Raw genomic sequence first — 22,882 nt, 5'->3', positions numbered from 1 at the left:
GTGGAGAGGACTGAGAAAACAGCTTTCGAGCCTTTATTGATCATGAGAGAGACTATCTATTGTTTAGATCTTGAGTTCTTATTTTGAAAAAAAATGATATTTCCCGAAAAAAAAAAAAAAGAGGAGAAAAATACAAAAAAAAAGATATTGAAGATCTATGTAATTTTTAAGTTATATGCTACGACCCATATATCTCTCATAAAAAAAAAATAAAAAAAAAAAAGAAAGAGAGAAATTTATTGTACAAATTAAATAAATATGTGGTCAAGAAGCATAAACTTAGTCTGATTCCATGATGTTATGAAAAAAAATATATATATATATATATCAGGAAAAAAATATATAATAAGAACAACTAGATTTTGAATCAATGAATTTTCTATCTTTTGATTAGTTTGGCTCGTCTGTCTGCATTCTGTAAACCATTTTTCTGAGCATTTATCTGTATTCCAACTCCATGAGAGAAATCGTTGTCATAAATTGAAACATTTATTAACCTGTGAGGACATGGAGTTGAGACTCTTACTAAGAATTTCTGAAGGCCGTGTACATTTAACTACCTGAAATAAGCTTTGAATTGATCATCTCAAATTATTTTATAAATTATAATTATGATGATCTTGATATAGCTTTGACAATTTTCAAATTTAATTTAAACACTTAGATAGTTCTGATTGCATTTCTATTTTAATTAATCAATATGTTTTGCATTGCTATTAACGCTTAAATTGCTAAGGACTAACAATAAGCTGGTTGGGAGGTGTGATAAACATAAAAATTGTACATTAATTAAATGTTTTATAATATAAATATATAGTTTTTGTTTTATTAAATTTTTAAATATTATATGTTTTATAATAAATTGTATAAAATATAAGTTGTTGTGTAATTACAAGTTTTTACTGTTTTTTACAAGTTCGATAAAACAAGAATAAACTTGGAGTTTCGAATGGGATTAAGATGATTCTTGGACCTGTAGAAAGTTGATGTTAATATCTACAATATTGATGGCAAGCATGAAATAAAAATCCTCTCACAAGTGGGATCAAATTAAGCAACAAATAAAGTTACCAAAGGAGTGGCAGTTTTACTATGCTCTAGTATTTTGACCATATCTCTCAAATTACTTGGTCAAATGGTTTGAAAAAAATACCACACTAGACAACTCAATTATCCACATGTTTCTTTTTATGTGAAGAAGCAAATTCGGATAAGAAGATTTTCAAAAGTGATGTGTAATATAATATAATATCTTGGAACACCAATGAAGACTTTTGTGTAAAAAAATAATATTTTATTTGTGGTTGTCTCCCCAAATTTGGCTATAAATAGGGGTGCATTGTAATGTATTGATATATCCCTCATTCTATGAACAAACCTTTGAGTTCATAATATTTCTCTCTATATTTTTTTTTATTTCTTCATTTAAATATAATTAGCATGTTAATTTCATATTCAAAGTTATACACTTTGAATGAAGAATAGCTAACTTCCTAAAGTTGAGATGATAAGGTGAAGCTCTTGGCATGATAATAAGGTTATTAAAAGGTAAGAATCTATGTTTTATATTATTTAATCATTATTTATTGTTTATGTTATATTTATTTCTTTAAGCATTTTTATACCCTACTTATAAGTGGGAGTTTTGATTTATTGTTGCTATATGTTACACCAAATTCTTGGAACCATTTAAATGTTAGTTTGTGTGGGGCCTCGGGTCCGACATCTAATACCAATAATTATAAAAGTAATAACTAAACGATTTAATAAAATACATAATTCGTTGTTCACAAATCCACATAAACATTGTCACAATAATTTAAATGTTTGAACTATTAAGTTTTCAACATGTCAAAATAAACTTGTGAACCAAATTTTCCCAACATCATCAAATGCTCCTAAGACCCGAGAATCCCACTCTAACTCGCATCTCCTCGCCTGGAGCTTGACTCTGGCATCCCAAGCCTCGCCTCACCTACCGTCAAGCACATGAAAACAAGAGGTACCGGACACGCCGGTGAGTATAAACCCAGTATGATACAATCAATAACATATGAGAATTAAAATTTCAAATATTTCATATGAATTCATAAAGATGCAATATAATGCAATGCATGATCAGAAGCTGTGGGCTATCAATAAATCTCAAGATCAAGTGAATCATCTGGTCATAGGGTACCCAAGGATAGAGAATCTCCCAGCAATATCCACCGACTCATCCGCTCGAGGTGGGTTGCTGTGTTCTACAATCCCAAGACTATGGTGCGCCTATAGAGAGTGTTCAGGCCATAGCAGCGACCTCCGCATACACTATGCCAACTCAACTATAGCCCCATATGTCCAACAAATCAATAAATCAAGGCGACCTCCGCCATATCAAATCTGAATCAACAAGTGGCTCAATATGCAATGTCATGATGCAAATCAATATCATCATCTCGATATCATAATCAACTCATCTCAATACAACAATCATCATCAAATCACCAATAGTTCATCAAGCCAAAGAGTTTTCAATTTAAAATAAAAATGATACTTTTACCTCGTATGTTATCGACCGTAACATACCTTTCAATTATTACCAAAAGAAGATCGAAATGCGTAGGTGAGAAGTCTTGAACCTCTGGATTCTACTATAATTCAATAACTCTGATCATCTATCAAAACAGAGTAATTTCTGTTTAAAATTCATAATTAGTTCCATATCGCTTCGAATCAAGATCCATAAATTTCTTAACCTTAATATGCCATAAAAACATTCATTGAATCATTCTATCAAACACATGGCATGTGTCCTAAAGAGTTAGCTCCTTTACTTTGCCATTGTCTTCAATTCCATTTTAAATTCAAACCAACACAATCTCAACATCTCCAACATCTCAAATATCAACACAAATATTGTAAGGCCCTAGACTTAATTACTGTAATCAGACGTCGATTAATTGTAAGAATTGTGATTAACAAAGATCATAGGAACTCAAATGACGAAGCCGGGCGTTGGTTTATTTAACACAAGATGTTCAATCGAACATCTCAAGATGTTAGGCCGAACATCTCGCGCCCGAGCGGTAGAAAAGCACCGCCCGAGCGCCAATTTTATTTTTGGGACAGAATGTTTGGCGCTCGAGCGGTAGAATATTACCGCCCGAGCGCCAGGAGATGCTCGGTTGAGGATCTGGACAGAGACTTCCGCGCCCGAGCGGTAATTTTTAACCGCTCGAGCGCGAGTCATGCAGAACCAAAACATGCCACGTTTATGACATGCACGAGTTATGTATATATATATATATATATATATATATATACATGCATACAAACGTTAATCAGCAGAAATCGAGAATTGAGGGGAAGTTTTACTTCTTGATTTTAGAATTCGATTTACGAGAAATCCGTCCGTCTGATTTTGAATCCGACTTCGGTACTGTATTCCTGTCAGAGCAGGCTACAACTGGACGTAAGTTTTGTTACGTTTAGACATGTTTTGAAATTATGATGTTGTCAGAATTGAATAGAAACCAGATATAGTGTTTCTGCTACAGTAGAGATTGTATAATCGAAGTCAGATTTAAGAATAGACTGATTATGCAATTGTTATGAATTTCAGAGTGAAATTGATTGAGATTTGATATCAGATTTGTGTTGATATTGATTCTGACTGTACAGATATAGAGATTATGAATTGTACTGATACTGATTATGAATTCTGATAGTATATCTGTGATGTTGAGATTAACGGGGTATCAAGACTGTATTGTTATGCCGTGGAAACATCAGTTGATTAGATTGATCAGATTCAGTAATGAATTAGATTATACCTTGTTCAGATATGGATCAGATTATATACTGATTTGAGTATTGATCAGAACAGGTTCTGAATTGAATTATATACTGATATTGTATTTATGTGATTGTCAGTGCCAGACCGGGTATGGACAGATTAGAATACAAGACTTCGTCTTCGTCAGATCGGGACGACAAAGGTATAAATAAATGTTGATTCGGGATTGCACAACTCGAGTTAGATCTGACTTGAGTCTCCCTAAATCACATACTTTACTTTATTGCATAGATATTTGCATAATATCAGATTGATATGTTTTAAATCTATTGATTAATAGCAGAGCCAGAGATTGAGTCTAGGGCAGAACAGCCTAGCTAGGGCAGAACCGCCGAGTCTTTCTCAGAACCGATAAGACTCTAGACTTACGGTGTATCGACGCGCTTAAATGTAGATCGACGTTTAATGTAGACACTCGATACAACATACCGAAGTCTAAATTAGATCGGGATCCCTAGATTAGAATGAGAGATGAGTCAAGTCTTAGATAGTGTGACTAGAGTTTGATTTACAGATCCGTAGTAATTATGTCTCGTAGATTACGATTCATGTTTTATTTACAGACTTGTACTGATACATGTTGTTGATTATGCTACATGTGATAAGATATAATTCATGCTTTTATATATGTTTTATATGCTTGCATGATTACATTGTTTATACTGGGATTTATTCTCACCGGAGTTATCCGGCTGTTGTCTTGTTTTGTATGTGTGCATGACAACAGGTGGGGCTGGATCAGGGTCGAGATGACGATGAGAGAAGACGAGTTAGCGTGGTGATTCCGGACTTGTAGCAGACTTGGTTATTACTTGAATTTAGTAATTGAACCTTAGACTTAGGTTGTACAGTATTGTACTTTTCTACTGAACTGTAGCTTTTATACAGAGATGTATATTGTTTAGATTCCATTACCTTCCGCAGTTATATTTTAAAAAGAAAAATTTTTAGACCCTGTTTATCAGAACTGATCATTAAATCCCAAATATGATTAAGAAGATGATTAGCGTCCGGGTCCCCACAACAGGTGGTATCAGAGCGATAGTTCCTTGAGACTGAGATTATCAGAGCTGATAGATCCTTTAGATTTAGATAAAAAAAGGATGAGCGGGGTAGATTGAATTTTCTTTCCTTGCATGTGATTGCTAGCATGAGAGTTATGTTAATGTTGATTGGCATAGTGTGTGCTAGCATGAATTACTGCTTTCCCTATTACGTGTTGTCTGTATCTGAGTTGATTGCAGCATGTAATTGTTAAACCTGAGTCAGAACTGATTCTCGATCAGCAGTAAGATGATCAGAGAAAGATTTCCACAGATTTGTTGTATTTGGGTTACTAATGTTTTGGTAATCAGATATACCGCCTCGGAGAATTCCAGAAAGGGGTAGTACTTCCTCTGAACAGATAGATGCATCAGAAACTCAGATAGAAGTAAAGTTGGCAGAATTGCAGTTATTTCAGCCGCCGATTTTGAGTGGTACAGAGACGTCTGAAGAGTGCCAGAACTGGTTGGATGACATAGAAACATTGTTCGATTTACTTGATTGTACAGGTGAACAGAGGGTGAAGATGGTATTTCACCAGTTACAAGAAGCTGCCAGAAGTTGGTGGATTACAATCAGAGGAGTACTAGCACAACGTGGTACGGTGATCATGTGGGATATATTCAGAACTGAATTCTATCGAAGATTTTTCCCAGTTTCGTACCAAGAGGACAAGAAAGTAGAATTTGAGAATTTGAGTCAAGGTCAATTGAATATTGATGACTATGCTGCTAAATTCTCTACTTTACTGCGTTTTGCTCCTCAGATAGCTGGAGATGATGAAGCTGTAGTAAATCAGTTCATCAGAGGATTGAACTCGGAGATAGTCGCATTTATGAATTTGCAGCGACCTTACCATTTTGTTGATATCTTGAGTAGAGCGAAGAGAGCGGAAGCAAGTCTGATTAGACAATTGACAAGGTTGTGTGTGAAGCCATCTCAGACACAACAATCCCCTCTTCGATATGATCGGGGCAGTACGAGTGGAAAGCAAGATTTGCTGAAAGCTCGGAAGAAGCCATTCAAGAAATTAGGGAGTGGACTGGGTGGTTCCTCTAGCTCCAGTGGTTCTAGTCCAGGTTATACTGGAGTGTATTGCAGGACTTGCGGAGGAAGACATGCCACAGAGCAATGCCAGGGAGTGACTGGTAGTTGTCATATTTGTAGACAGCCAGGACACTTTGCTAGAGTTTGTCCCCAGAGAGGTTCCCGAAGATTTCAGGGAGCCGGACCATCTGGATATGGTGATCGAGGGACAGACCTAGGACCCACTAGGTGACATAGTGACAGGTACTGTTCTTTAATGATTATGTTGCATATGTATTGATATGTACTAATGCATTCTCTACGATTATCTTTGACTGAGTGCATTGATATATGCTGTACCTGTTGAGTCTGGTTGTACTGTAGTATTAATTTCCTGGTGTTAGGAAAGAAAGATAGATATCAGAGATTTCTGTGAAATAGCATAAACTACAGTAAGATAAGAATGCGATCGAGTTAGATGAGCATGTACTTGTGTTTTCAGATTTGATTGCATTGTTGATATTAATATGCTAAACAAGTACAGAACTAGAGTATAAAAATCAGACCAGATGTGGCTGATGCGTGAAGGTTTCACGATAAGGATTCTAGATTCAGAATTCCTTTGATACTTGTATAGTCTATGACTCGATTAATACAGAAAGGAACAGATGGTATCCTTACGTATTCAGTAGATTTGCTGAAATCGAGCATAGCATTGGCAGATTTGTCAATGATATAAGACTTGATTGATATTGCCAGATAAGATTTTAGAATGGCTGGATATCAGAAAGAAAAATGGATTCCAGAATTGAATTCAGATCAGATATTAATTGTTGTTGTAGAATTCAATACAGAATGATATTGAATATGCTGAGAACTGTGGTTATTGTATACAGAAAGTATTCAGATAGAAATCCTGCTTGAAATAGATTGTATTCAGAATATGGGTTATCTGAAGTCAGTATACAGATTGATTTTAGCACAGTTGAGATCTGGGTCAGTAACAGAGAATGATACAGATATCAGAAAGATCAGAGGGATCAGAAATGTCAGAAGGATCAGAAAGGTCAGAAAAGTCAGAAATTTCAGAAATGTCAGATATGTCAGAAATTTCCTTTCGGTCTGAATTGATAGATTATCGTATATGATTGCGGTGTATATCTGTTGAATATTGTATTGTTCTAAATCAGTATTTGAGACATCTTATATTGTTTTGGGGAGCATATTTTATTTGCAGATGAGATATACTAGTTGATCGGAACGGCATGGAGATATTTACCAGAAATCCTTATTTTATGAGTTCATTGAACTCACTAGATCTGTATAGGATATTGATATTTCGTCTCTGACTTGATATTATTGTTTTTCTGAGTCAGTATTTGATACAAATCAGTATGAACCGTTGAGATTATATACAGTTCAATCCGAATCAGAGTTGAATTCGAGAATTTCAGTGATTCAGAAATGTAATCAGAATGTTCAGAAATTGATATTGATAGCCAGAGCCGCATACCAGGTAGGTATTTTTCTTTAAATTATATTATTAACTGAGTTGTTTATACCAAATAGTTCGAATCTGAAATGACAGATGGTGTCCGAAACAGACAGTATTAGATTCAGTTTTCAGTTTGATGACTGAGAATGTACAGTATTCGAACAGACAGTTTTGATATAGACAGATTCAGTCAGTTATGGCAGAATTTATGCTGAATTGTTGGCAGAAATTGTACTGAAATGTCTGAATTGCCAATAAATGAAGACAGAAAGATAGCAATCAGAAGCGTTATACAGAATTTGTATATTTCTGATTAGACACGGGGAGTATATTTCGATGAATTTCGTAATAAGATCACTACAATACTTTCCAGATTGTAATATGATATGATTGTGATTGACAGATTGTTCAATCTATATCTATTAGTTTGTACCAGATCACGTACAAACCTGGCCAGATGACAAAGATCGATGTCAATGGTCAAAGAAATGGTCAGATTGACTAGAAAATAGCCAGAATGTGCTATCCAGATATAGAAAGATATCCAGAAAGCTGTAGTGCTGGATGCTAACACTAGTTGATATGACAGATTGTCACTGTGTAAGTTATGATATGATGGTATTTATCAGATTACTAGAGGGGTAATGAGATAGGTACAGATAAGACATTGTACAGCAAGTACTATAGATTCTTTGAATCAAAATAATACCTCAGAGATACTTGGGATAGGGGCTGATACAATCAGAGATATGACAAAGAAAAGATAGCTAATTCAGAATAGAATAGAGATAGCTTAGATCAGACGGACTTATCATGCCAACGTCGGATGGTGACAGTTGGTAGTTGAAGACAAAGATTGAATATATCCGAGAATGGGCTAGATAGAATTGATAACCACTGATGGCAGTGATTTGTCATGAGCTATGGTTGATATATACGGATGCTGTATATACAGATGTTGTATAGCCAGTATGGTGAGATTGAGATTTCAGAATGGATTCATGGAGATGAGTTTTTGGATTTAAACTCTGTATACATTTCTTCTGAAACGATTGTTGCGAGTTCGGGGACGAACTCAGGTCTAAGAGGGGGAGAAATGTAAGGCCCTAGACTTAATTACTGTAATCAGACGTCGATTAATTGTCAGAATTGTGATTAACAAAGATCATAGGAACTCAAATGACGAAGCCGGGCGTTGGTTTATTTAACACAAGATGTTCAATCGAACATCTCAAGATGTTAGGCCGAACATCTCGCGCCCGAGCGGTAGAAAAGCACCGCCCGAGCGCCAATTTTATTTTTGGGACAGAATGTTTGGCGCTCGAGCGGTAGAATATTACCGCCCGAGCGCCAGGAGATGCTCGGTTGAGGATCTGGACAGAGACTTCCGCGCCCGAGCGATAATTTTTAACCGCTCGAGCGCGAGTCATGCAGAACCAAAACATGCCACGTTTATGACATGCACGAGTTATGTATATATATATATATATACATGCATACAAACGTTAATCAGCAGAAATCGAGAATTGAGGGGAAGTTTTACTTCTTGATTTTAGAATTCGAATTACGAGAAATCCGTCCGTCTGATTTTGAATCCGACTTCGGTACTGTATTCCTGTCAGAGCAGGCTACAACTGGACGTAAGTTTTGTTACGTTTAGACATGTTTTGAAATTATGATGTTGTCAGAATTGAATAGAAACCAGATATAGTGTTTCTGCTACAGTAGAGATTGTATAATCGAAGTCAGATTTAAGAATAGACTGATTATGCAATTGTTATGAATTTCAGAGTGAAATTGATTGAGATTTGATATCAGATTTGTGTTGATATTGATTCTGACTGTACAGATATAGAGATTATGAATTGTACTGATACTGATTATGAATTCTGATAGTATATCTGTGATGTTGAGATTAACGGGGTATCAAGACTGTATTGTTATGCCGTGGAAACATCAGTTGATTAGATTGATCAGATTCAGTAATGAATTAGATTATACCTTGTTCAGATATGGATCAGATTATATACTGATTTGAGTATTGATCAGAACAGGTTCTGAATTGAATTATATACTGATATTGTATTTATGTGATTGTCAGTGCCAGACCGGGTATGGACAGATCAGAATACAAGACTTCGTCTTCGTCAGACCGGGACGACAAAGGTATAAATAAATGTTGATTCGGGATTGCACAACTCGAGTTAGATCTGACTTGAGTCTCCCTAAATCACATACTTTACTTTATTGCATAGATATTTGCATAATATCAGATTGATATGTTTTAAATCTATTGATTAATAGCAGAGCCAGAGATTGAGTCTAGGGCAGAACAGCCTAGCTAGGGCAGAACCGCCGAGTCTTTCTCAGAACCGATAAGACTCTAGACTTACGGTGTATCGACGCGCTTAAATGTAGATCGACGTTTAATGTAGACACTCGATACAACATACCGAAGTCTAAATTAGATCGGGATCCCTAGATTAGAATGAGAGATGAGTCAAGTCTTAGATAGTGAGACTAGAGTTTGATTTACAGATCCGTAGTAATTATGTCTCGTAGATTACGATTCATGTTTTATTTACAGACTTGTACTGATACATGTTGTTGATTATGCTACATGTGATAAGATATAATTCATGCTTTTATATATGTTTTATATGCTTGCATGATTACATTGTTTATACTGGGATTTATTCTCACCGGAGTTATCCGGCTGTTGTCTTGTTTTGTATGTGTGCATGACAACAGGTGGGGCTGGATCAGGGTCGAGATGACGATGAGAGAAGACGAGTTAGCGTGGTGATTCCGGACTTGTAGCAGACTTGGTTATTACTTGAATTTAGTAATTGAACCTTAGACTTAGGTTGTACAGTATTGTACTTTTCTACTGAACTGTAGCTTTTATACAGAGATGTATATTGTTTAGATTCCATTACCTTCCGCAGTTATATTTTAAAAAGAAAAATTTTTAGACCCTGTTTATCAGAACTGATCATTAAATCCCAAATATGATTAAGAAGATGATTAGCGTCCGGGTCCCCACAAATATCAATTCTAAACTTCATCTCATTTCCAAACTTGAATAAAATATAACATACTTACACCATCTTGAAGATCTTGGAGAGAGGATCACAAATCTAACTTCATTTCATAATTTCCTTGAACAAATCTCCCATAGATTGAAGCATAAATTAGAAAATAAAAAGGAAGAAGAGAACCCTAGCTTCCAAACCGATAGAGAGAAGAGAAGGAGAAGGAAAATGTGGAAAAATATGATACCATTCTATTTTATGCCTTCCCAAACACCAAAACACGTTTTTATTATTGTTGTTGGGCGCTATAGCGCGAGATTTGGCGCTGCCGCGCGCTCCATTCTGCTCCAAACAACAACAAAATCAGTACTGGGCGCGCCATCGCGCGAGATCTGGTGCTGGGGCGCGCACCATACTGCCCGGCGCGCTATCGCGCGAATTCTGGCGCAGGGGCGCGCCGTATTCTGTCCAAAACACCTTTTTAACTTCGGAATTTGCGAAAGTGGTAAACTACAAAGTTGTAGATCTATGTCGTTTCTTTAACCCCTCAAAATTTCAGATAATTTGGAGTTCTGAGTAAAACGTTATGCTAAATCTCCCAACATGTGTCATTATAGGAACGACGATACGCACGACACACTTCGGGGCACTTTTGGCTCGTCTTCCCTAATGATTTGACCAAAACGCAAAACTGGAAAGTTATAGCCTTATGTCATATCTTTCTAATGGAAGTGGTCTCACATCAATTGGATCAATATACAAAACATTATGCTAAAAACCACAACTACTTCCATATTTTTCATACCGTTTCTGCACTTCCATCACCTATTTAGCTCAAATTCAACATTTGATTCTTACCATCAATTATCTATTCCATTCAATAACATTCATTACCATTCATACCATAACGTAAGGTCATAACCATCACAACTACTATCACATTTTCAAAATTCGGGCATTACAGTTTGGTATTACCAACCATTTAAAGTGGATGCCTTGATTTATTATATATAAATATATTATAATATTAAATTCTTAGAACCATTTAAATGTTAGTTTGGTTTTACCAACCATTTAAATTGGATTCCTTGATTTATTATATATGAATATATCATAGTATTAATTTATTGGTACCATTTAAATGTTTGTTTGGTTTTACCAACCATTTAAAGTGGGAACCTTGATTTAGTGTTTACAAATATATATAGCACAATAAATACTTGATCATATTTATAAGTTTTTGGTATATATTATATGCTTATAAGATAATAGTTTATAACATAATATAAATATGATTATTTAATATATTGGAACCATTTTATTAAGTGGGTTTCAATATTGTTTGTTAATGCTAACTTTATTATAATACCAAGAGTGGATCCTTTAATCTCAACTACATAAATTAAAATTTACCCATTAAAGATTCAAACAATTAAAATTAAAAAGAAACAAAAACAAAAACAATAACAAAAAGACATTGTAGTGGACTTGTAATTACCTTAGCTTCTCTGTGGATACGATATTCGGACTCACCGAATTATACTACTTGTGTGGACAACCTGCTCTTGGGAGTGCAACAATAAAAGTCGCAACAGCCACCGCGTGTGTTTTTCAGGCGGAGCAGGCGCTGCAAGACATTGATTTTGATATGCAGCGGAAGAGACGGCAGACTCAGTCCAGTTCCCAGCTGCAGAAAAAACAGTTTACAGGGATATTGAGGCAGTAGGGGCAGCAGAAGCCCCAGGGACAGGTTAGGAGGCCCCAGCAGCAGAGATATCCTCAGGCGCCAGGGGCATCTAAGCCAGAGGATGGACAGCCTTGCAGACAGTGTAACATGTTCCATTTCGGAAAGTGCATGTAGGGGACCTATAAATGCTTCATTTGCAGACGGGAGGGCCATAAGGCAGCAGATTGCCCTAGGAAAAAGGGCCCCACTACTGGCCGAACATATGTGATGCATGCCGAGGAAGCAGAGGAAGAGCCAGATTCGACCCTGATTACTGGTAACCCTAATGTTTAAGATTTTAATTTATCGCTTGATTACTTGGGTTATATGTTTATTATGAGATTTAATTTATGGGTTGTTAACATAGAAGGAATTAGGATGCATGCTCTACCTCGCTGGAATTAAAGATTTAATTGCATGATTTGAGAAATTTAAGGACCCGAGTGTAACGACTGATATATGAGGACCTAATTGCTAAAATCGAGATTTTTAGGGGGCTATTTTCGAAACTTCTTAATTTTTGGAGATTTAATTCTAATATTTCGAGAATTTTACGATTTTTGGGGTTAGAATTGGAAAATATTGAGGGGTCGAACTGCAAATTTCGGAAAATTTGGTAAGGGTCCAAGTACAATTTTCGAAACTATAAGGGCTAAAATGCAAATTCCTAATTTTAAGAATTATTTTTGAACTTTTCGTGGGATACTTGGGATTAAGTCAGGGAATTTTTGAGGATTTTGGGATAATGATTGTTAAGAATTTTTTTAAAAAAGTTTCAACGCGATCAGAAATGATGGTATGTTTTGTCGCAGAAAGAATATATATTTCAGGTGTATCCACGCATGCATTGCTAGATTCAGGAGCTACACATTCGTTTAAGGAAGCAAAAGTGTTTGTTTCAAGAAATGCCACATGCGTAGAGAAGGAATTTCTATTAGACAGAAAATGTGAGATGATTGAACTTAAATAAATTTAAGATAATCCTCCAACAATAGAAGTTAAACCTAATCCCCAAGAGCCAGGAGTTGAAGTACGCACACCTAGAAGGTCTGATAGGATTATGGGACCAATTGCTAGATATACACTTTGAACAAGGCCATGATGAGCCTTGTGATTGATGTGATCCAATGAACTTCAAAGAAGCAATATCTTATACTGATAATGATTCATCCAAATGGCTTGAATCCATGCAGTCTTAAATGGACAATATGTATTCAAACCAAGTCTAGACATTAGTGGATCTACTTGAGGGAATCATCCCCAAAGGATGCAAATGGATCTACAAAATAAAGCTTGGGGCGGATGGGAGACATTAACGAAGATATTTATATATCTCAACCTGAGGGATTCACATCAATAGAAAGTGAGCATAATGTATGCAAACTTCATAGATCAATATATGGTCTCAAGCAAGCATCAAGAAGTTGGAACCTAAGATTTGGCAACACTTTCAGAAATTTGGTTTTGCTAATAAACATGAGGAACCATGTGTGTACAATAAAGTTAGTGAGAGTGCAGTGAAATTCCTTGTACTTTATGTTGATGATATCCTATTAATTGGGAATGATATAGGATTACTGCAATCAACTAAAGTATGGTTAGAAAATAAATTCTCTATGAAAGACATGTGTGCAGCATCCTACGTATTTAGAATACAAATCTATTTACATTGATAAAAGAGGATATTGAGACTGACCCAAACCACTTATATTGATACCATTCTGAAAAGATTCTCTATGGAAGAGTCCAAGAGAGAATACTTAACGATGTGTCACGGTGTTACTATATCTAAAACAATGTGCCCCAAAAATAATGAAGAGATAGAGATGATGACATGTATTTCATATGCGTCAGCCACTGGTAATATCGTGTATGGTATGATATCAACACGCCCTGATGTTGCTTACGCTCTAAGTGTTACAAGCAGATATCAGGGGAACCCTGGTTCAATGCATTGGAAGGCTGTGAAAGATATTCTTAAGTACCTAAGGAGGACTAACAAATTGTTCATAGTCTATGGGGGTGAAGAATTAAAATTGGAATGCTACACTATTTCTATCTTCCAAAGTGATGTAGATGTTTCATAATCAAGATCTGGTTTTGTATTCATGCTCAATGGTGCGGTTGTCTCTTGGAAGAGTTCCAAGAAAAACACCGTTGCGGATTCCACCACTGAAGCCGAATACATTGTTGCATCTACTGCAGCCAAAAAGGCAGTTTGGATGAGGAATTTCGTCCAAGAGTTGGGAGTTATTCCTAATAGAGTTGACCCAGCCCAATGTACAGCGACAACACTGGTGCCATTGCACAAGCAAAGGAACCAAGGTCTCATCAGCAATCCAAACATATACTGAAAAATTCCATATCATCCGGGAGATTATGGGAACATGAAATATTTCAGTCGAGAGAGTCGCCTCTGCAGATAACTTTGCTGATCCACTTACAAAGCTCTTGTCAGGACCATTGTTTGGGAAGCATCGAGAAACAATTGGATTAAAGTTTGTGGGTATTTGCCTTAGGGTATGTGGGAGATTGTTAGAGTAGATGTCTTGTAAGCCAACAGTTGGCTAAGGAATTTATTGACTCAGTTGTAATAAACAGTATTTATTTTAATATAATTTACATTTCTTGATTTCGTTTTACTTTATCTGTGTACTCATGTAATTGACATAGATAAAAGACTTGATTATACTTTAACACAAATGAATCGTACTTCGATATTGAAACTCATTTGTAAACACAGTATATTCTAAATTTGTTCGATTCAGCTGCCTATAAACAAGGATAAAGGCTGCTTGAGCTTGATACTGGCATTTGTGATGTTGTATATCGTGTTTAATGTTAAGGGTATATAGATGTCTAATCATTCAGATGGATAATCATATGATGATTGTACCCGGACTTCCAAATGGCTATCATTCATTGAGAGAAAAATTATATGTTTGTGATTGTAGATCATTAGTCCTTACGACCCGAGACAACAGTGAAGCTCTACATACTAGGATTGTGTTTTGACTTGTTTACCAACACCGCGAGGGTCACAAGGTGGCAATGTTGGGTGCAATTGCGACATGTGTAGGAGTCAGTGCATTGTAGTCAGGAATTCACCGCTCACCTACAGGTGCGGATATCTTATGTGATCTAACGAAATAGTATTGTATGAAATCTCTTGCCAGAGTATGAGATTTACATTAAGGACAAGGATTCTCTAGTTTTGCATGCAACGACACTATGAAAATTTCATGATTGTATCGCATAGCTATCGAATCTAATATGCAACCCTCGATGAACCAATGATTGCATATTCGATCGGGATTTATGTGATAAAGGGACCGCACTGTATGTTAATCAGATGAGATGATGCTACTAGACTCTCTTACCATGATTCGATGGGTATAATCAGAAAATGATTTTTGAAATTCTCATGATCAAATGTTGGTGTATGAAATGAGGCAAATTAGGGTAAACCCTAATAAAGAAAAATGTCCTGGATCACAAAGAATTGTGAACTCATGGCTAGCTGTATCCCTGAACCATTGAAGATCACACTAGCACATGATCATTTGTTCACGTTGAGACAATAAATTCAAGGAGTTGAATTTATATAAAATTATGAGAGAATTCAACAAGTTGAATTTATGATAATTAAAATTAGGAGAGAATAAATTTTGAATTTATGAAAATTTAGAGTTTAGATTATTAAACTCAGAAGTTGAGTTTATAAAATATTAAATTAAATGTTTTGAGAATTATGTATAATGAGCTTGTACATTCTAAATAATTAAGTTTTTAATGAATTTTAATATATTAATTAATTAAACTAGTTGGACTAGTCAAATTAATAAACTAAGCTCATTAATATTAATTAAAGAACCATAAATCTATATGTAAAGCCCAATATTAGTACAGGTAATACCCATGTATTTATTTAATTGTTAAATATTTTAATTAAGTTTAAAATGATTTTACTGATGCATGCTTTATTTAAATCGCATTATTTTAATGTTTATGTGATGCACGTTAAAATATTTTTCAAGTGTCATGTTTCAGGCGATTATTCGAAGCGAGATCGAGGAATAGAGACAGGTGACGAGTTTGGAAATTTTTAAATGCAGTATTTTTAATTTAATTTAAGGTTTTATTAATTTTAGCATTTTATAGCCCAATTTAATTATTAGGTGATTTTAAGATTTTAAAAGTTAAAATTAGTGTGTACTTATTTTTAATTGAGAAGTTTGATTAAATTAGTGTGAGTTAACTTTTGTTAGCATTTTTAATTAGTTAAATTAGCACCAATTACTCCTAATTAAAACACACACACATGTCACACACACTCACACACACTTAGACATTTTTACACACACCAAAACACACAACACACACCTACACATTTTTATTTTTCAGAAATTTAGGAGCAAAACCTAGGGTTCCTCAAGTTTGAAGCGGCTGGCCCCTCCTCCAAAATTTTCAAGCAAATTTTCTTTAATTTCATCGCAAGATTTTAGTGCCACAATCATCCCGGACCAAACCTCGCTCCGTTTCCGCTTCGGTGTCGTCGTTCGGTAACGTTAAAGATCTAAAGGCGTGTATATTCAGTTATTTCTGTATCGATCTCGTCATATTATGTTTTGTGTTGTTATTTATGCGTAAAAATACATGTGTGATGTGTAGAAGTTTGAGCAATGAAGTTTGGATAAATTTTGAAACGGTTTTTGGATCACAAATCTCGTTTTTGCTGTCATATTTAAAAACTCCGATTTTTTGGTAGTGATTTTGAGAAAACTTTCTGTGTAAAAATGGTAGAACTTTTTGATACCTTTGATTTGACAGTAAATTAGAAATATTTGGATAAAAAATGAGTGAGTTATGATTGTCTTCGTGGACTGCTCAAACTGCGACTTTTATGAAACTGTGTTCTTGACATGTTTTTGAAGTTATTTGTTGCAACTTCTTTGGGAATCGTCGGGATTGTTCTACTGCATTTAGATATGTTATGGGATGTATTTAGGTGTTATTTGGTGGTTCGTTTGGGTCGGGATTGGCTTGGGATTTAATAGAAGTCGTAGGAAGCGAAACGATGTCGAATTATGGGTTATTGTTGTATTGCAGTTACTTTTCGATGCTTGGGGACGTTTGGGGTGTTTGTAAGGGTTCTAATCAATGTAATAGCATCCTAAGATGAGTCTCAAGGTGTTGGTTCATGGTTCTTAGGCTTGGATTGAAAGGGTTAATGATTAAGTTAGTGAATTTTCGTGATTTTCCACATACAGAGGGTACCTGGATCCCTTCCCGGACCCCGGCACTGAGTCCGTGTCCTTTTTCCTTCAAAAATACAAAATTCCAGTGCCTACCTGGACCCGTACACGGACCTATACACGAGGTCCTTGCACCCCCTCTTAAAAAAAATATTTATTTTTTTTTTTTAGGATTTGCTTCGGGGTTCTATATCATGATTTAGTACGATGGTTAAAATTTATTTATGTAAAAATATAGGATTTGTTTTGGGGTTCTATATCATGGCTTATTACGATTATTAAACGAGGTCCAGTCCCGAGTGATCTAGAATGTCATAAGCTATTTATTTACTTCGGTGGCGAGCACGAGTTACCTACGTCTAAGACATGCAAGTTAAGTATTTAAATTCATGTTAGTATATGCAGTAGAGGCCCAAGTGAGATCCAATTAATCCCTCAGCACCAAGTAAGTATGTTGACGTGCAAAGAAAATATTTCAAGTTTTTGAGGTATGCTAAATGTCTTGTGACCAAATTTATGTATGGGATTGGAAAGCGTTAAAGCATGAACGTGGACCAATCCATCCCGGTTAATCATGAACGGGTTTAGATCAGGATTGCATAGCGTTAAAGTAAGAACGGGGACCAATCCACCCGTTAAAGCATGAACGGGAATCTCATGTATGTGGCAGTGGATTCTACCCTGTCAGCCCTGTACTGTGATTTAGTCTGATCAGGCGATTTATGTTATGGGTCACTTGCTTTGAAACATGCCTCTACGCGAAATTTGAAGGTTAAAATACTTTTGTCAAATTTTATTTTCAGATCATTTGTTGCAACAACTTTTGAGACGTACAGTTTATTTTATCGAATTTTGAAGGTTCATGAATTATTTAAGAAAATTTTTATTTTTTCCGCAAATTTCAAGTAGTAAAAAGTACGGTACGTTCCACTTGGTATCAGAGCGGTGTTCTTGTACAAGAGTTATGCCTACTGCCAGTTGCGAGAAGCTCACGAAGTGACACCTCAATTCTGTAAGTTTTAAGGTTTTAAATTATTTCATGTATTATGCATTAAGTCATGATTTCAGCATGTGCATGTTTTAAGTTCAAACTACGTGCATCTTATGATATTGGTATTATGTTCATGAATGTTGGGTTTACGTGTTGGGTAAATGTTAGAACAGTATGCCTCCCAAACGTAGGATTGTGGGTGAAGCATGCGATGGGAATAGGAATGCCCAGGATGGGGAGAGGGCCACTTCTCCTCGTCCACCCAAGATATGCAGGCTCAGATGCTTTGCAGGGATGTCCCAGTTCTTCGCATAGTTTGCGGGGAACCAGACTGCAGTAGACACATGGGCGAGGCCCGGATTGGAGGCAGTCTATGAAAGATTTAGGAGGATGAATCCGAAGGATTTTTCGAGGATCACTGACCCGATGATAGCGGAAGGATGGATTAAGTACATCGAGGTAATCTTTGCATGTATGGAGCTACAGGATGCTGACACATTTAGATGTGCCACTTTCTTGTTGACCGGATACGTAAAGCTTTGGTGGGAAAGCGCGTCAGTGTCTGTGAACTTACAAACACTGACGTGTAATGGGTTCAAGGAGGTTTTCTACTAAGAGTACTTCACTGAAGAAGTACGCTCTCGCCTGACAAGGGAGTTCATGTTGCTCCGACATGGAGACATCAGCGTGGCAGACTTCATCAAGAAGTTTGAGAAGGGGTGTCACTTTGTGCCCCTGATGGCAAATGATGACCGAGAGAAGATGAGGTATTTTATGGATGGGTTGTGGCCGATCTTGCGCCGTGATGTTTGATTTGCTGGTCCTATGACTTATACAGTTGCCGTGTCGAGAGCTTGGCGGCAGGACAGAACCAAAGAGACATTGAGGTCGATAGGCTTGGCAAGAGGCCCTATCAGGCACTTTGTTTTGAGGAATCTTTATAAGTCATTAAGAAACGTAGGATTATGTGGATATGAGTATTGGAATTAGGTTGTCTAAGATTACTTGGGTCGTGTAAGTTTTAATTTCAAATTTATGGAATAGGTGATTATACGGGGATATTGGGTGAAATAAAAAGAGAATTAGTTATATTTAACATAGGTTACCAATGTCGAATATTAAGATTTTTTATCGAGTAAGAAATCCAAAATCTTTATATGAGGATTCTAGAATTTTGTGGGCTATAAGTGAAGTTGATTTATTAGAATTAATCCATCATTAACAGGGGTAAACTTATTAATCTTTACACGTTAGAATGAATTAAGTATTGAGGATACGTCAAAGTGTGATATTCGTTCGAATGAGGAATGTTTAAGTGTCTTAGGCCTTAACTATAATGTAATTAGGAAGGAAATATTTTAAGCATGTGTCTCATGCTAGGAAGGTTTTATTATCTAAACAGAATATCGATATTGTATATTTTGGGATTTTATGGATTAGTGTTACTCGAAATTTAAGATTAGCAGCAATCTTTATTTTTAATGTACTTGTAAACAGCTAAGTTACGTAAGTTGGTGTCGTAAGGTAAAGACTCGATTCAAGGATCGTAGGTCAATATTATTACGGGGTTAAGATAAGGTTTAACTTTTGAGTGTAGTACCAAGGATAGAAGTTGATCAGTAACTTTTGGTGCTAAGGTTTCTTAGATTGAACTGCATAAATGCTAATGTAATAGATCGATGAACATTACGGGTATAGTATAAGGAAGGTAAGATACGATAAGTTTGAACCTCCATTTCTAATATTGGGAATTGTGAGAAAAGTCAGAACTCGAGTTCATAGTAAAGTAAAACTAAGACAGCCTTCAGAACTAGATTAGGGCATTACGATTTCTTAGTGATGCCACGAATGCTCCAGAGATTTTTATGGACTTGATGAACCGAGTATTCCAGCCCAACCTAGATCAGTTCGGCATAGTGTTCATTGACGACATCCTCATCTACTTGAAGAGCCATGACGAGCACATTCCGCACTTGGGTACAGTTTTTGCAGGCCTTTCAGAGTCGCAAGTTGTTTATTAAGTGTGAATTCTAGTTGGAGAAGGTAGCGTTTTGGGTCATATAATATCTAGTAGTGGTGTCGTGGTGGATCCAGCTAAGGTAGCACCCGTTAAGGAATGGGTTGAGCCGAAGAATGCCTCAGTGATCCGCAGTTTTCTAGGTTTAGCAGGTTACTACCGTAAGTTTATTCGGGGGTTTTTGTCAATAGCAGTGCCGCTCACCCTCACTGACAAAGAAGAATACTAAGTTCGTGTGGAGTGGCGAGTGCCAGAAGAGCTTCGATACTTTGAAGCTAGCTCTTATCTCAGCGCTAGTGTTAGCCATGCCATCGGGGCATGGAAACTTGGTGTTATACACCGATGCATCTAAGCTCGGTTTAGGTGCAGTTTTGATGCAGCATGGTCGGGTGATAGCTTATGCTTCCAGGCAGTTGAAGGTACATAAGAAGAACTACCCGACTCAGGATCTTGAGTTAACCGTTGTCTTCTTTGCGTTGAAGATATTGAGACACTACTTGTACGGAGAGAAATGCCAGATGTTTACTGATCAAAAGAGTCTCAAGTATTTCTTCACGCAGAAAGAGCTGAATATGAAACAGAGACGATGGTTGGAATTGGTAAAGGACTACGATTGCGAAATTAGCTACCATCCGGGAAAAGCTAATGTTTTGGCAGACGCCTTGAGCATGAAAGTTGCAGTCATAACGCAGATGTCAGTGCAGAGACCTTTTCAGGCTGAGATTCAGAGATTTGGTTTAGAAGTTTATCATAAGGGTAGAGCTCCTAGGCTGTCTAATCTGACAGTCCAGTCTTCGTTGTTTGACCGAATCCATAAAGGTCAGTCTTCAGATGAGCAATTGCAGAAATTGAGACTGAAAGATGAAGCCAAGGGCAGTGTACTCTACACAGTGTCTAATGGTATTGTGAGATATAGAGGTAGAATGTGGGTGCCTAATGTTGATTCCATCAGAGAGGATATTCTGTCTGAGGCACATGCATCTCCGTATTTCATCCACCCAGGAGGTACCAAAATGTACAAGGATTTGCAGATCCTGTATTGGTGGCCAGCTATGAAGAGAGACATCAACCGATACGTATTGGAATGTCTCACTAGTCAGCAAGTGAAAGCTGAGCATCAGAGACCAGCAGGAATGCTTAAGCCACTCTCTATCCCCGAGTGGAAATGAAGAATATCACTATGGACTTCGTAGCTGGATTGCCAAGGTCAGTCCGGAGATCCAATGCTATTTGGGTTATAGTGGATCGATTAACTAAGTCGGCACACTTCTTGCCAGTGAAGATGACTTTCTCCATGACGCGGTATGCGAAGCTCTATATAAAGGAGATATTTCGATTGGACGGGATCCCAGTTTTTATTGTGTCCGACAGGGACCCGAGGTTTACATATATCCTTTTGGAATAGTTTACATGAATCCATGGGGACGAAGTTGCTATTCATTACAGCTTCCCACCCTCGGACATATGGCCAGTCCGAGCGAGTGATTCAGATTTTGGTGGATTTGTTGCGAGGCTGTGTGATCGATTTCCATGAGAATTGGGAATCGAAGCTACCTCTTTTGGAGTTTACGTACAACAGCATCTTCCAATGATCTATAGGTATAGCTCACTACGAAGCATTGTATGGAAGGAAGTGCAGATCATCGATTCATTGGGATGTAGTCGGTGAGCGATTAGAACTTGGTCCAGAGATTGCTCAGCAGACTGCAGATGTGGTGGTCAAGATCTGTGTCAGGATGAAGACTGCCCAGAGTCGTCAAAAGAGTTATGTTGACAAGAGAAGAAGTGATCTCGAGTTTGTCGTAGGCGATCACGTTTTCGTGAAGTTAGCACCTATAAAGAGTGTTATGAGATTTGGGAAGAGAGGCAAGCTCAGTCCGAGATTTATTGAACCGTTCAAGATTTTTGACAGATTTGGGACACTAGCTTATCGTGTAGCCCTATAGTCGAATTTGACTGGTATACACAATGTGTTCCACGTCTCGATGCTGAGGAAGTACCTAGCGAATCCTTCGCACATTTTGAGTTATGAGACGTTGCAGTTGGCTCCAGAGCTGTCTATGAGGAAAGAACCGTCCAAACCTTAGACAGACATGAGCGGAGACTTCGGAACAAGGTGACCAAGTTGGTCAAAGTCTGGTGGCTGAATAACCAGTGGAGGAGGCCACTTGAGAAACCGAAGCAGATATGAGAAGCCGCTACCCAGAGTGTTTGGTAAGACTTAATTTCGAGGATGAAATTTATATAAGTGGGGGAGTAACTGTAAAGCCCAAAATTAGTACACGGAAAACCCATTCATTTATTTAATTGTTTAATATTTTATTTAAGTTTAAAATGATTTTAGTGACGCATGATTTATTTAAATTGCATTATTTTAATGTTTATGTGATGCACGTTAAAATATTTTTCAAGTGTCATGTTTCAGGCAATTATTTGAGGCAGGATCGAGGAATAG

General features: G+C 36.7%; 1 long non-coding RNA gene across 1 annotated transcript; it reads right to left on the bottom strand.

The window, feature by feature from the left end:
- Window positions 1–1,845: 1,845 nt before the first annotated feature.
- LOC140818813 (uncharacterized) lies at window positions 1,846–10,579 on the bottom strand. The gene is made up of 3 exons (XR_012115066.1): window positions 10,509–10,579; window positions 2,569–2,657; window positions 1,846–1,975 (listed from the first exon to the last, which is right to left on the bottom strand). It is a non-coding gene; the product is annotated as an uncharacterized lncRNA (long non-coding RNA).
- Window positions 10,580–22,882: the final 12,303 nt, after the last annotated feature.

Source organism: Primulina eburnea, chromosome 17 (assembly GCF_022965805.1).
Source record: "Primulina eburnea isolate SZY01 chromosome 17, ASM2296580v1, whole genome shotgun sequence".
NCBI classification, from domain to species: Eukaryota; Viridiplantae; Streptophyta; class Magnoliopsida; order Lamiales; family Gesneriaceae; genus Primulina; species Primulina eburnea.
This window is presented reverse-complemented; position numbering and strand designations above follow the sequence as displayed.